At 42.2% G+C, this 12,523-nt stretch overlaps 1 protein-coding gene across 8 annotated transcripts in view; it reads left to right on the top strand.

Annotated features, from left to right (window-relative positions):
- LOC145968447 (uncharacterized) overlaps positions 1-12,523 on the top strand; it is a 117,550-nt gene that overhangs the window by 6,722 nt on the left and 98,305 nt on the right. Inside the window, exon 1 of one of the 8 annotated variants that reach the window (XM_083093985.1) lies at positions 1,439-2,565. The exons of 3 other annotated variants lie outside the window; for them this stretch is intronic. The gene's annotated coding sequence lies outside the window, so the exon portion shown is untranslated. Of the gene's footprint in view, positions 1-1,438; positions 2,566-8,238; positions 9,340-12,523 lie in introns of those variants that run through there. 4 more of the 8 variants (XM_083093908.1, XM_083093902.1, XM_083093977.1 and 1 more) reach the window with 4 other exon arrangements.

Here is a 12,523-nt window from a genome sequence, read left to right as displayed (position 1 = left end):
GTTTTCAATCTCATCGTCGCGAATGCTCAACCTTGAAATTAAATTCCTGCAGCGCGTAGAATAACATCGCGTTATCCGCTTACGCTCTCGAAGCTTAACTACCCACTACAGTTTTCAGCGCTGAATAATTCTCGAGTGACGCGTGGTTTCGCTAAATAAGCGAAAGATCACCGAAAAGACGGTTCTGGCGTTATAAAACGAGATGGATATGAAAAAAGGAACGTTATGACTCGCGGGTACAGTTGAAGCGGATTTTCGCGCTGTCCGACCAGATCTCTCTCTCTCACGAGACGCGAGATTCCCCGATTCCGCCGCATCTTCGTCAATTAAACGCGGCCGAGATGCGAATTATATTGTTCAGCCGAATATGTAAAATATCGTTAACCCGTTTAATTGCGCATTCGCGTATGCATCGTGTACGCGACGCGGCATGGGATAGGAAATTGGATACGGGGAGGAGAGGAAGATTCGCGGGCGGGCGAGCGAGCGAGAAGAACGTCTGAATGAATTTATTCGGAGGCAACGGGAGAAGAAGAGGCAGAGACTATATGCCGGGCGCGCTCGCGCGGCGTGTTTCTGAGAAAATAAACTCTCCCGCGCCTTCACCGGGCTCTCCTCGCCCAGACTTCCTCCGAGACGAGTCCTCTTCCTTGAAACCGATCGGTCTCTTCTTTCTCTCTTTCTCTACATAATATCTCTCTATATTTCTCTCGTTCTCTCTACCGACTGTTCGCGATGTCGGATTACGAGGGAAAAAGAGAGAGAGAGAGAGAGAGAGAGATGCCGACTGCGCACGATTCGCTTCGCGAGAGAATAACGGGGAAAAAAACGAAAGAAAAACTGGTAGATGCATCGGGGGGAGGGGGGAGGGGGGAAAAAAGAAAAAGAGCCAGGGCGAATGGAATATCGAATATTCTTTTTTTTTTTTCCTTCGCTTCGTAGCCCCTTCTCTCGCCTCGTCGTACGCGTATATTGATTTTTAGAAATTCCTCGCGAGACGGGCGAACGGAGCGAGCGCGAAGCGCATCGGCCGAAGAAGCAGAGGCGCGAGAAGAGCCGGAGAGGGAAGAAATGATGCGCGAACCACCCACGGCCGCCTTGGGGCGAGCCGGCGAGCGGAGAGTATCCTTGATATATGCGAGCGAGTCTATTCGCGGGAATGCATCGAGACGGACGAAAGGGAATGTCGCCAAACGATCGCCTCGTTAAGCCTATTCCCTCAAAGAGAGACGCAAAGATTCGCGTCGTCCGTCGCAACTATTCGTAACTATTTTACATCGTTAAAAAAAAAAAACGAATGCGTTACGTATGTAACAGCATCGTATCAGCGCACGCGACGCGAATTGTCATATATATACATACATACATATACATATACATACACATATATATATATATATATATATATATATATATATATGTATATATATACACGTTAAGTTTAATTTAGTCTTAATTTTAATAAGAGGGAAAATTCCGACGCGTTTGCTGCGCTAGACGGCCCTGCTTCGGCGATCGGGACTAATCGGCCGTAGTCGGAATTACCCGAGCGCGCAGCTGTTGAACAGCGAGGTGGTGGGGGTAACCGCGCTTCCCCTATCCCTACTCGCGCGGCGTCTCCCCCCACTCAGTCGCAGCCGAGCCGCGGTCTCTCTTACTCCGATTTGCTTCCTCCTATTTTTCCACGCTTCTTCCTTCTCCGTCTCGCTCGCTCCCTCTCCCATCGTCTTGCGCCCGTCTCTCTCGCGCGTTCTAGCCGTTCTGTTCCCCTGTTCGGTTCTTAACATCAAACCACTTAGAGCCGCAGACCTCGACAGTCAGTCGATCTTTCCTAGTGGTGGCATTCCGGCATTTTCCACCTGATCGCGTGTGGGCGATCCAGCACGCCATTTTGATCGTAGTTACGTCGCCGTTACCGTCGTCGCCGCTGTCATCGCCCACTCACGCGTCGAGAGAGTGAGATAGGAGTCTCGTGCGTGAAACACATGAAGCACGTTCGCATGTGCCGCGTCGCGCGTTGTCCTCGTAATACCTGACAGTTTTACTAAAGGGGAAAAAAAAGAAAGAAAGAGGATACTGCGCGTTCGTGTATACTTGTCGCGCGCTAGCGCGCATTGTTGGTGTCAGTTTTTTTTTTTTTGTTTATTCGTTCATTCGCCGCTTCCCGCGTCGGGGAGAGTGAATAGAGAGGGAGAGAGAGAGAGGGGGAGAAAGGACGAGTAAGCGTGCGAAAAGGAGAGAGTACATCGCTCCCGTGCGTTAGACGAGGAGCAGGAGACTAGAACGGAAAAGGACGCCGGGTGTTGTTTTTCTGTCGCGCGGGCGAGAGACAAGTTGCGCGCGGAGCGGAACGAAAAGGGAGTGCGTGACCCCGCGTGTGTGTATGTGATCGTCGTCGTCGTCGTCGCCGCCGTCGCCGCCGCCGACGTCGCCGACGTCGTTGTCGAGTTCCATGCTTTTCTGCTGTAACATCCTCTCGTCGTCGGGCACGTAACGTGGCCGGCCTGCGTCGACGATCTCGCCGAAGAATACACTACGAAGGCGGACAAACGCCGCAGGAAAAGCGTGAGTACATACGCAAATCTACGCAATTGTCGAGTATCGCGTGCCGGTGCCGCTCTCCCTCGGCCCTCTCCATCCCCCCCTCCCTCCTCGCCCCCCTTACCCTGCGCGACGCACACGCTCGCGCGTTTGCTCGTATTAAATCTTGTTTTTTTCCGCCTGCACGATATCGCCATGTTTGACCGGCGTCTCTCTCTTCTCCCTTTCATTCTGCTTTGTGTCCCTGTATATCTCTCTCGTTTTCCCCTTTCTCATTCTCCCGTATGACCATCTCTCTCATTATGTCAGTTTTCCCTCTCCCGCGCGTTCAATCTCCCTTCCGCTGTATCTTTCCCCTATCGACGGCTCGTCGAGCGTGTGCGAAATGCGTGTGCATAGGGGGATCGCGAATTTCGCTGCTGTTGCGTCGCGTTGCGCGCGCGAGGCCGACAACGAAAGACGAGCGGCGAGCCGACGCGGATGACAGCGAGCCCACGTCGCTGTCAAGCGCGGTCGACCCTCCCGCCGCTTCGTCTTCATTGACGCGCTCTCTCGCGTGTTGTTTATCCGCTTCTGTAATTTGTGCATGCGCTCGGCAAGACGGAGCGGAGGGGGAGAATATGCGAGAACGAACGAACGAGCGAGCAAGCGTGGAGTGGGGAACGCGCGCCGAGAGAAAAATAATACGGGTCAGGACGTAACGCGCGCGGTGCCCCCGAGGCGCTAATTGAGCGTGTGCCCTGTGTCCGCGTTTCGGGCAATTTCTCGCGCGTTTCCCGTTTCCTTGCGAAGCCCCGCGAAGCCCCCCTTCGAGGAGATTGCGATAGCGGGATAAGGGTGAACATCGATATTTTTTTTTTTTTTTTTGAGAGCGATTTTTGCAGCGCGAGCTGCGGCGTAATAATCTCTCCCCCCTCCCCGTGCGTCTCTAAAATCCCTTCTTTATTCCGGGAAGCGTACGACGATTGTCACATATCGCGCAATTTATGTACTTCGCTTCGAGACGAATCCGAGAGAAATTGTTTCCCGCCAACGCAGTATATCGATCTGTGGCTTTAACATTTACTAGAACGATTACTCCAAAATTATAAAACGTATACGCGCAAAGTTACAAGTTTTATTACGAAAATACGAGCGCTTTTTACTCGCGATGCGAGCACCGCGACTTTTTTCTTTTCATCTTTTTTATCCGCGTTAAATATAGGAATACGTATTTATCAAAGATGGTAGTGTTTGATATCGAATCCAACTTTGATAAGTTGAAATTTTTAAAAGGCACGACGATAAAATCTATTTGACAAATCTATTTGTACTTTTTACGTATTATTACATCCGGTTATATTTGCAGGGAATAATATAAAGATCCGTTCGTAAAGCTGTTCATTATTTCGATGTACAGTAGAAAAAGTGCAATCGAGACAAATGTGCTTTCAAACAAAATAAAAGATTTTACACGTATTATTTTAGAATCAACAACATTGTAACAACGATTATTAGCGCGACGTTCGATATTCAATATTCTCTTTTTATTTATATCAAAGTATCGATCATGAAAAGGACAGTTATTTAAATTGGTTAATCGAGAGGGCAATAGATCCTTAAAGTCGATTGCGCGACGTACGCTACTGACGTTACCGAGAGCGCTAATCGTTGCCGACTGAATTTTCCTGGCCTATTTATATCGCAGCTAAACCCACAATATATAAAGAGACTCCGAGACTGGTATTCTCGATATTCAAAAATGTCAATAAAATATAAAATAAGGTACATAAAGAATACAAAGCGTAACATTTGAAGCATGTATGCTTTTGAACAATACATTATCGGTTAATAAATATAGAATGTTAATAAATATAGAATGGACAACCAGTACATGTGTTGTCAATATTAGCTGGATAAAATATAATGTTGCATCATGCGGTTCATTTAAATTCAAGCGGAATTTATTTTTGCAGATTTAATCAGATTCTTTTATCCTTTCCCATATTTAATTACGATATTTAATATTGAGTTTAAAAAGCCGCGTGGTATCCTTTGAAGGTTCAACGTGAAAAGGTCTACTCCAAATTTGTCAACGTCGTCAAAATTTAACGCCACGCAAGTGGGACATCGTATATTTATTCCTCGTTCCTTACATCTTATTCTCGTGTGTCTCAGTGTTCTCTCTAATCAACGTTAGTTAACCGGGTTCGTCAGTACGGCCGATCCTCTCGTTCGTTCATTCGGATAAGTGGCCTAATTTTCTTCGAGCCTCGCAAGCGCGAGAGAAATTGAAAAGCGACTCGATTCGTACAATTTTTTTCCTCGTTTCTTTTTTTCGAAACGGAATATCATTTTGAGAGGTGATTCATCGCGGCGTCGCACATCGAAATTATAACGGCGTGGCTTTTCCACGAAATCCGCCACGCAATAAAACTGCGAGAACGTTAGTTAACACGGCGATTATTTTTACGCGTAGATTTTTACTTCCGGGAAAAATGACAAGACCTACTTTTTGTTTTGCGAGCGACGCATAAATTGAAGTCATAATAATAATATCTCGTTACATTTTCTGTTTATACTTGATGGACGACAAACTCGTTATTCTGGAATATCGTCTAATATTGATCCAAGAATAACTTCGACGCAATAATAATGCGGGAAAAAAACATAAAAATATTCTTTAACAAGCTCCATTTTTCCTACTTTTGCATTATTTCACATTCAAAACTTCATCTACGAATATTTTAGTGTAAATCTCATCTCGATATTTTTTTAAATAATTTTATCGTTCTGAAAATAATCGTGATGTTTGAAGTTTGAAAAATTAAATTTTTTCCGTTTCATCGATTTCTATTGAATCGATGAAATTTTTTATAGCAATTTTTTTTCAAACGACGTTTATTCTTGTACGATATTCTTAGATGCTTGTCGAAAAAATTCACCATGAACGGTAACAATCAACGAAGCCAACCAACGTAATCATTTCCTATTTTTTATTGTTTTTTTTTTTCACGTTCTGCACCATCATTTTAATGTCGCATTGTAATACAACACGATTACTTCGCGTCAACACTGAAAATTGATTAAATCGCTTTTCATCGCCGGGGAAAAAACTTTTTCGACCTCTTTTTTTATACGGATTGCGTTACCGTGCCCTGCGTCACGACTATGGTTGTGACTGCAAATTGGAAAATGCTCTGAAAAGTAGTTGCTACTTGACGTCATTCGCGATCATTTATATTATATTTAACTTTCTTATCACGCAAATTATATTGCAATTCCATTCGGCGTGTCGAAGCCGCGAGGTTTTTCCAAAAATAAGGAAATAAAAAAAAGGAAACACGATTGATCGGAATAACATAACTTTTTTATCAATAACGCGGCGCCAATATCATCAGAGAGACAGAGAGAGTTCCGTGTCTCGGTAAATTTTAATGCCCGTAGTTTTATGCAGCCTATAAATGATACAGCGGGAATATGCAATAAGGAAAAAGAAAATCCTTGCATAAAATTTAATTTTACGTACATTTTTATTTCGATATAAGACGTTATAGCTTTTGCTTGAGCCAAGTTTTTAACCGTTTTAAGTTAATAAATCCTGAACGCATCGCAAAATATCGATCGACGAAGAAAGAGGTGCCTAAACATCCTAAGGATTGTCGATAATCGGCAAACAAGCAGATAATGGATGGTTTCGCATATACCACTGGCTGTAACTCGATTACGCCTGCAGGATATAATTGAAAAACCGATTGGCGGTAATCGGACACGATTTATGCTTTGGAACGTTATATCCGTTACGCGTTAAATGTTTACACTCTACGATAGCATTGAACTGCTGTTGTTGAAGATATTATTGCTACGCTGTTATGGCAAAATGAGCAGCGGTGTAGTAATATCATATGGCATTATATGACGGTGCTTAGTTTTAAAAAAAAGTGATGTGTATCCTGTTTTGAAACCTCATGAATATTTATGAAATGCGAATGTAAATATCATTCTGATGTATTGATCTTGGATTTTCAAGTTGGATATTTTAAAAAATGATAGATTCATATACGTATATATACTATATGAGTCACATAAGCACATATTCGTGGAAAAGTTTCACTTTACAGTTACGTAAAATTTTACAGAATTTTAAGAATTAGTGAAATTATTAAGATGCAGCGTTTTTATAAAATTTCCCATTGCTATAAGAATTTTAACATTTAATTGCTTACATCTTTGCGATAGCATCAGCAGCAAATTCTAGATTGACGATAAGTTCTTAAATCATAAAAATATGCAATTTTCCGTTATGTGGAAACTAGAACTCTAGGAATGATATCGCTACCATATATTACGTATACTCAAATCTGTCAATTTATTCCGCACACGTATCCGCTTTCCTCCTGCAGTCTCTCTTTTGTACCAGTATGCGCATCCGATGAATGCACGACAGTTATTTTACAAAATCAAACAATCTAGCAATCCAGGCCAGGCCACCTATCTTTATTACACGATATGAAAATAATCGCAATCACCGACTTGTTTCTCTCAAAATATACATAATTGTATTATATTTTTTAAATATTATATTTAAATCATTCTTTTTTTAAACTTTAAAAGTAATGAAAGCGGAGGTCAAGTTGCTCAGCTGTGATAATTAATATCAGATTAACGATTCATCATTCATTTGTAGGTCACAGTGCCACCAAAATAGAAATACAATGTCATATATAGACATCATGATTTATATATGTACTATGAACACTTGATATAATATTTACAACATATTATATATAACACAAATATGGCGATAGATGTAAAAATCTCAGAATCAGGTCTGCAAGTGGCCTTCGCCATCGTCAAGATTTCTCGATCGAGATAAAACATAGTCCGTATGTGATATCCGAATGGATCGCGATGGACGGGCGCGGGCTCGACGGGCGGCCGCCAGTTTAGTAAACTCGGTTTTACGGTGCAGTTGGTACCTCGTTACGCGTTGCTTGTCCGAGATCAGGGCCGCGCGCACGAGAGGAGGGGAGCAACAGCCGCGCGACTCTGACGCAGTCACGCGGTTGTGAGAGGCGCGCCGCGCGTCGCGTCGCCTCGCGTTGCCTCGCCTCGTCTCGCCTCGTCCCGCCTCCCCTCGCCTCGCGGCTGCGCCGGCATATTATGCCGGCTTGTGCTCGTCGTTGCCGCCGCGCGGTTGGTGCGAACGACCTCGTCTCGACTCGACTCGACTCGACTCGATTCGACTCGACTCGACTCGACTCGACTCGACTCGACTCGACTTAAGCCGCACGTCGGAGAAAAGATCCGCTCGGCACCGCCGATAGCGATAACCCCATGTTCGAGGCCCTCGGACGAATCGCCGCTTATTGTCAATATTCCGACATTGACATTATTCGCGATGAGAGCGAGTGCGGTGACCGAGATCGCGCATCGTGTATTTCTGTTTTAGAAACGATATTAAATTTTTGGCGGATTCGCGATGACTTCTTCCGTTGGGAGAAATTTTGATATAAAATGTCTGAAAGGCTTTATGTAAAATTAGAGTTTGAAAAAAATATTTAACTGCAAATCATGATGAAAAAAGTCTTCATTTTCAATCGCTTATAATTATTAATATTTTTGATAGCTGATATTTAAAAAAATAATCGATTTATTTTATTCGAGAATTTATTAGGCGATAATAAATATTTATCGTCCGCGTCCCCCTTGTGGAAAATCGAGGACTGTGCATTCTAGTTGCTGAAAACTATACAGGGCATTACTTTATAGGAACATTGCACTCTCGATTGGAGGGGGCCGTGCAATATATCGCGATATAACGCTGTTTTGATGCCGTCCATCGTGAATAATGAATGGCGGAGGCGGTCGTGGGGCAGAGACGAAGAAAGAGGAAGAGAGATAGAGCAACGAGAAGAGAGGGATCAATACGATGATGATCGAGAGTAGCGACATGCCTCAGCAGTGACTCTAAGTTCCTTAGAGCCGCCATGCTTGGCTTCGTTTTAGAGCAGTTGAACGGCCGCCGGTCGTGTTTTTCCGCGGATATATTTTTTTGCGCAATCGTTGAAATTACATATATATCATTTTGAACATGTTTGCCGTGAGCTACGATCATTGTGACGGATTTGTTTTCTCGCGAGGATAAAAATCGCGCGAGCATGTAGAGAGAAAACGCGCGAAGTAAATATGATAAAACGACTAGACGTATGTAGAGAAATTGTTTACGCACGTAGAGAAATTTTCTACATACTTTAATAATATATCGACTGATGGTTGTAATTTCAAATGCGCGATTGCAGGAGAGAAAAATATTCTACCCGATTCGTTTCTTCTCTGTTAAAAAAAAATTAGAGATTATATAGTTATAAATCTCTATTATGTACATAAATATTCATCGATCACATATATGACATTGACTCGGAATAGTATTCGTGAATGTTCATAAATATCCGCGAAATTTCATCATTTATTAAGCAAGGTCATCGACATTCCTTTCTCGAAACTGGTATAACGAATGATATTTTCGGAGAGTCTACGCACAAACAAAACTAAATTATCAATGTCAACGTATCCGTATTGTGAGTTACGACGTTGTCTCTATCATCTCTGTCAAGTTGACGCGGCGATTATTGTCGGGAAGCTGGAAACATGCTTACCACGTTGGGCAGGTCAGGGTGTGTCTGATCCCGCGCGTGCTTGGAATACTAGCCGAGATAAAATCGATCGCCGCGATCGATAATTGGAACGCACATGATGTCGAGAAATTACGAGAGTGCACGTATCAAGATTCGTTCGAGATAACTTGCGCGCCGATTGGTAAGTTGACAATTAACTGAAATATTTTATTTTCTCTTAAATTGGGGTATCGCATAAATAACAGACGCGAGAAACACAATCTCTCTTTCGCGATAATATATTTAAATAACATGTACCGAGTAATTGTTTATTTAAATCGTTAGTATGTTGGAAATGTAAAATAATATTTAACGGAATCGATGTAAAATTTCTTGTTAAAACATTCTTTCCAAGTGACGTAAGAATGTATTAAAGTTGGAAAGAATTCTCTGCCCGACCAGTATTTCGATTGATTGAAAAATTACAAGAGTGCTTTTGATAGATAGAAATATTGAAATAAATATATATAATCGCAGAGGAGAATCTTATTTTGCAAGAGATAATATTAATTAAGAGAAATAAATTTTATTGGATGTTTAAACGAACATATTCAACGCGATGCGACGCGATCGTTTTAGAAGCGCGTTTCTCGCAGCGGGAAAAAAGAGAGAATCTTTCGAGGATCTCTCGTGAATGGAATATTATTAGTGCTTTAACGCGCGAGTCTTTTGCCATTGTTGTCGCTCGCGATAATTGGCCGCTAATGTACTTTCTAACCGAGCAACGTGACGGTAAAAAACACGACGCGAGTATTGTTAACCAACCGATTGGGTCTCGATTCGCGTACACCTTTCCACATTTTATTCCGGCAAAATGCGAGACTCAAATTGCTGGGAACGCGCCGTCGTCGAGCGGAGATTTTCTCACGCATAACGGATCACTGCGAGCGCATGTTCACAGTCGAACGCGTAATTAGCGATTGACAGTCCACATATGATTGATGCGATTGATAATAGTTATTGCTGCTATATCGATATTTTATTTCTTTAACATTGAAAAATGTGTTTTTTATTGAGAAATATTAAAACAATTTTTTATATTTAACAAAGATTGAGATGCACTTTTTTATATCAAGCGGAATATTTCCGAAGATATTAATCTTATTCGCACTTTGTACGGGATAAACATAAACGTCATTATTATCATTTTTGTAGCTAATGGATGTTTCATCGGGAAATTACAGTTATCTTAAATTATGGTCAGCTTCGAGAGAAACATCATTGCATAAAGTAGACACGACATGACGAAATTACGTCAAGTAGATCGAATTTCAAAACGCGCAAGGAGCATAATAAGTCGCAACTCGTGCGGGTCGCCAGCTTTCTCTCCCTTCATGTTCGTCGCAAAAAAAGCTTCAAATTCCACAACCACCGAGATACCTCCCGCGGGCGAAACCGCCGCTCATGATTAATAACCGACGGTGACAAAACTAACGCTCGCCATTCCCGAGTATTGTAGCGTAGCTCGCCTACGGAAAAGCGGAATGAACGAGCGAGCGAGCGTGTGACAAAAAATCGCGGCGCGGGATGGAATCGAGAGAAATCCCCGAGGCACACGCTCGTCGATTTATCGTGCGTGAAAGTTACCGGCATAATTTCAGAAAGTTTGAAATCGTTATACGTGTCGCGCGTGTGTGTGTGTGTGCGCGTGTGCATGAACGAGAGATACTTAATCTCGATCGAGAAATGTTAGATTAGCTCGAGTCGTGCGTTTGAATCGGATAGGGGGTTTGGTAATCCATTTGCATGATGCAAGTGGAAAATGTTGCCTCGTCGCGCAGCGATTTGCAAGCATAATTCTTTCTTCGCGAACGACTTTGTTCGGTTATCTTCCAATTCGATTCTGGAAACTTATGTTGTGACTAAAAGAAGTTAACGCAGATGAGGCAGAGGAGGCAATTGAAAGCAAATTTCAATGTAAGATATGTTTTTATGTATTTGTCAGAAATTATAGTTAGTTATCCTTAAATTTCAATAATTATCTAAGAGTCTATGGTTTCACACAATTATATAACTTTTATCTTCTAATTAAAGTCATGAAGTAAGATTATCAACAATGAAAATTAAGCTCAAGCAATCATAAAAAAGAAACCAACTAAAATAAATACTTTAAAATGTTAAACAATAACTTAAATTTAATTTCATAATATAAGACGATTAATATTTCTATTAATAATGATCTTAATGTGATAGGCTTCACAGCTGAAAATTAAAAGGAATTAATTATCTGTAAGAGAAGTAGTTATTAGTTGACTCGAGAATAATACGATTGTATATGAACACAATGCTATTTGGCAAGCACCCCCTCTCCCTGTCGGAGGGGTCTGCACAAGGCAAACAATGGATATCAGTCGTATAGAGACTGTTCCTTCTGTGATTGCTCAGAGTCGAACTGGGACTCAACACCTTGCGGCAGAATACAAGAGTCGAACTAGGACTCAACACCTTGCGGCAGAATACAAGAGTCGAACTGGGACTCAACACCTTGCGGCAGAATACAAGAGTCGAACTGGGACTCAACACCTTGCGGCAGAATTGAAAGGCTAAATTAGCCTTAGAGAGAGATTTCTCTCACTCTTCCACCTTTCGGCACGTTTCCTCAGATTGCCCGAGAAAACTCAAAGTTTAACTCACAAACTCGTCCCCAATTGGACTCGTATAGGGTTTGAAAATTCGGAAATTCACAAGTCTCGCGAGACACGTGTCGTCACGACTCAAAGACAAAATTCAACATGGCTTCCGTCCGACGCAGCCACGATCCTCCTCCTCTAAGTGAGCGGCCCCGCCGGGACTTGTCGCCCCGAGCGCTCTCTACATAGATTTAGCGTCGGTAATACAGTTCGTTTTCTCAACAACTTGATTTTGAAATTATTATACTTGCGATAAAAAAGTTTAACAGGCAGTCATAGTTATCTTCAATACATATGCGCCACTTTTATTAATCGATACACAACACACACGTTCGTAAGTATACTTTGGTTAAAACTTTGATCGTAAAGCATTAAAAATCAAACGATTCTCAGAAATAAAGTTGTTTCTGCAAATCGATATAATTTGCGACAAGAAGTTAGTACTTTCTACAGCCAACAATTGTCAAAACATTCTGTGTAGATTTTTTTTTCAGTTGTAACCTTCTCGGACTACGAATCGATATTCTTCGCGAGATAGATTTATATTATTTTTACGATCTTTGCTCTTTGTAAAAATAACGGCAATAAAAAAGCCATACCAGCTCTATGCCTATCTACATAGAAAAAAGCGGTATATAAGCGGCATAAATTATATTCCATCTCCGCGACGGTGGAATGTCGTTAATTAAAAACGCA

Source organism: Camponotus vicinus, unplaced genomic scaffold, assembly GCF_025532165.1.
Source record: "Camponotus vicinus isolate PSW18456_S1 unplaced genomic scaffold, iyCamVici1.0 SCAF_1, whole genome shotgun sequence".
In the NCBI taxonomy this organism is placed as follows: domain Eukaryota; kingdom Metazoa; phylum Arthropoda; class Insecta; order Hymenoptera; family Formicidae; genus Camponotus; species Camponotus vicinus.
The sequence above is the reverse complement of the archived record's forward strand: the minus strand, read 5'-3'. Positions and strand labels throughout refer to the sequence as shown.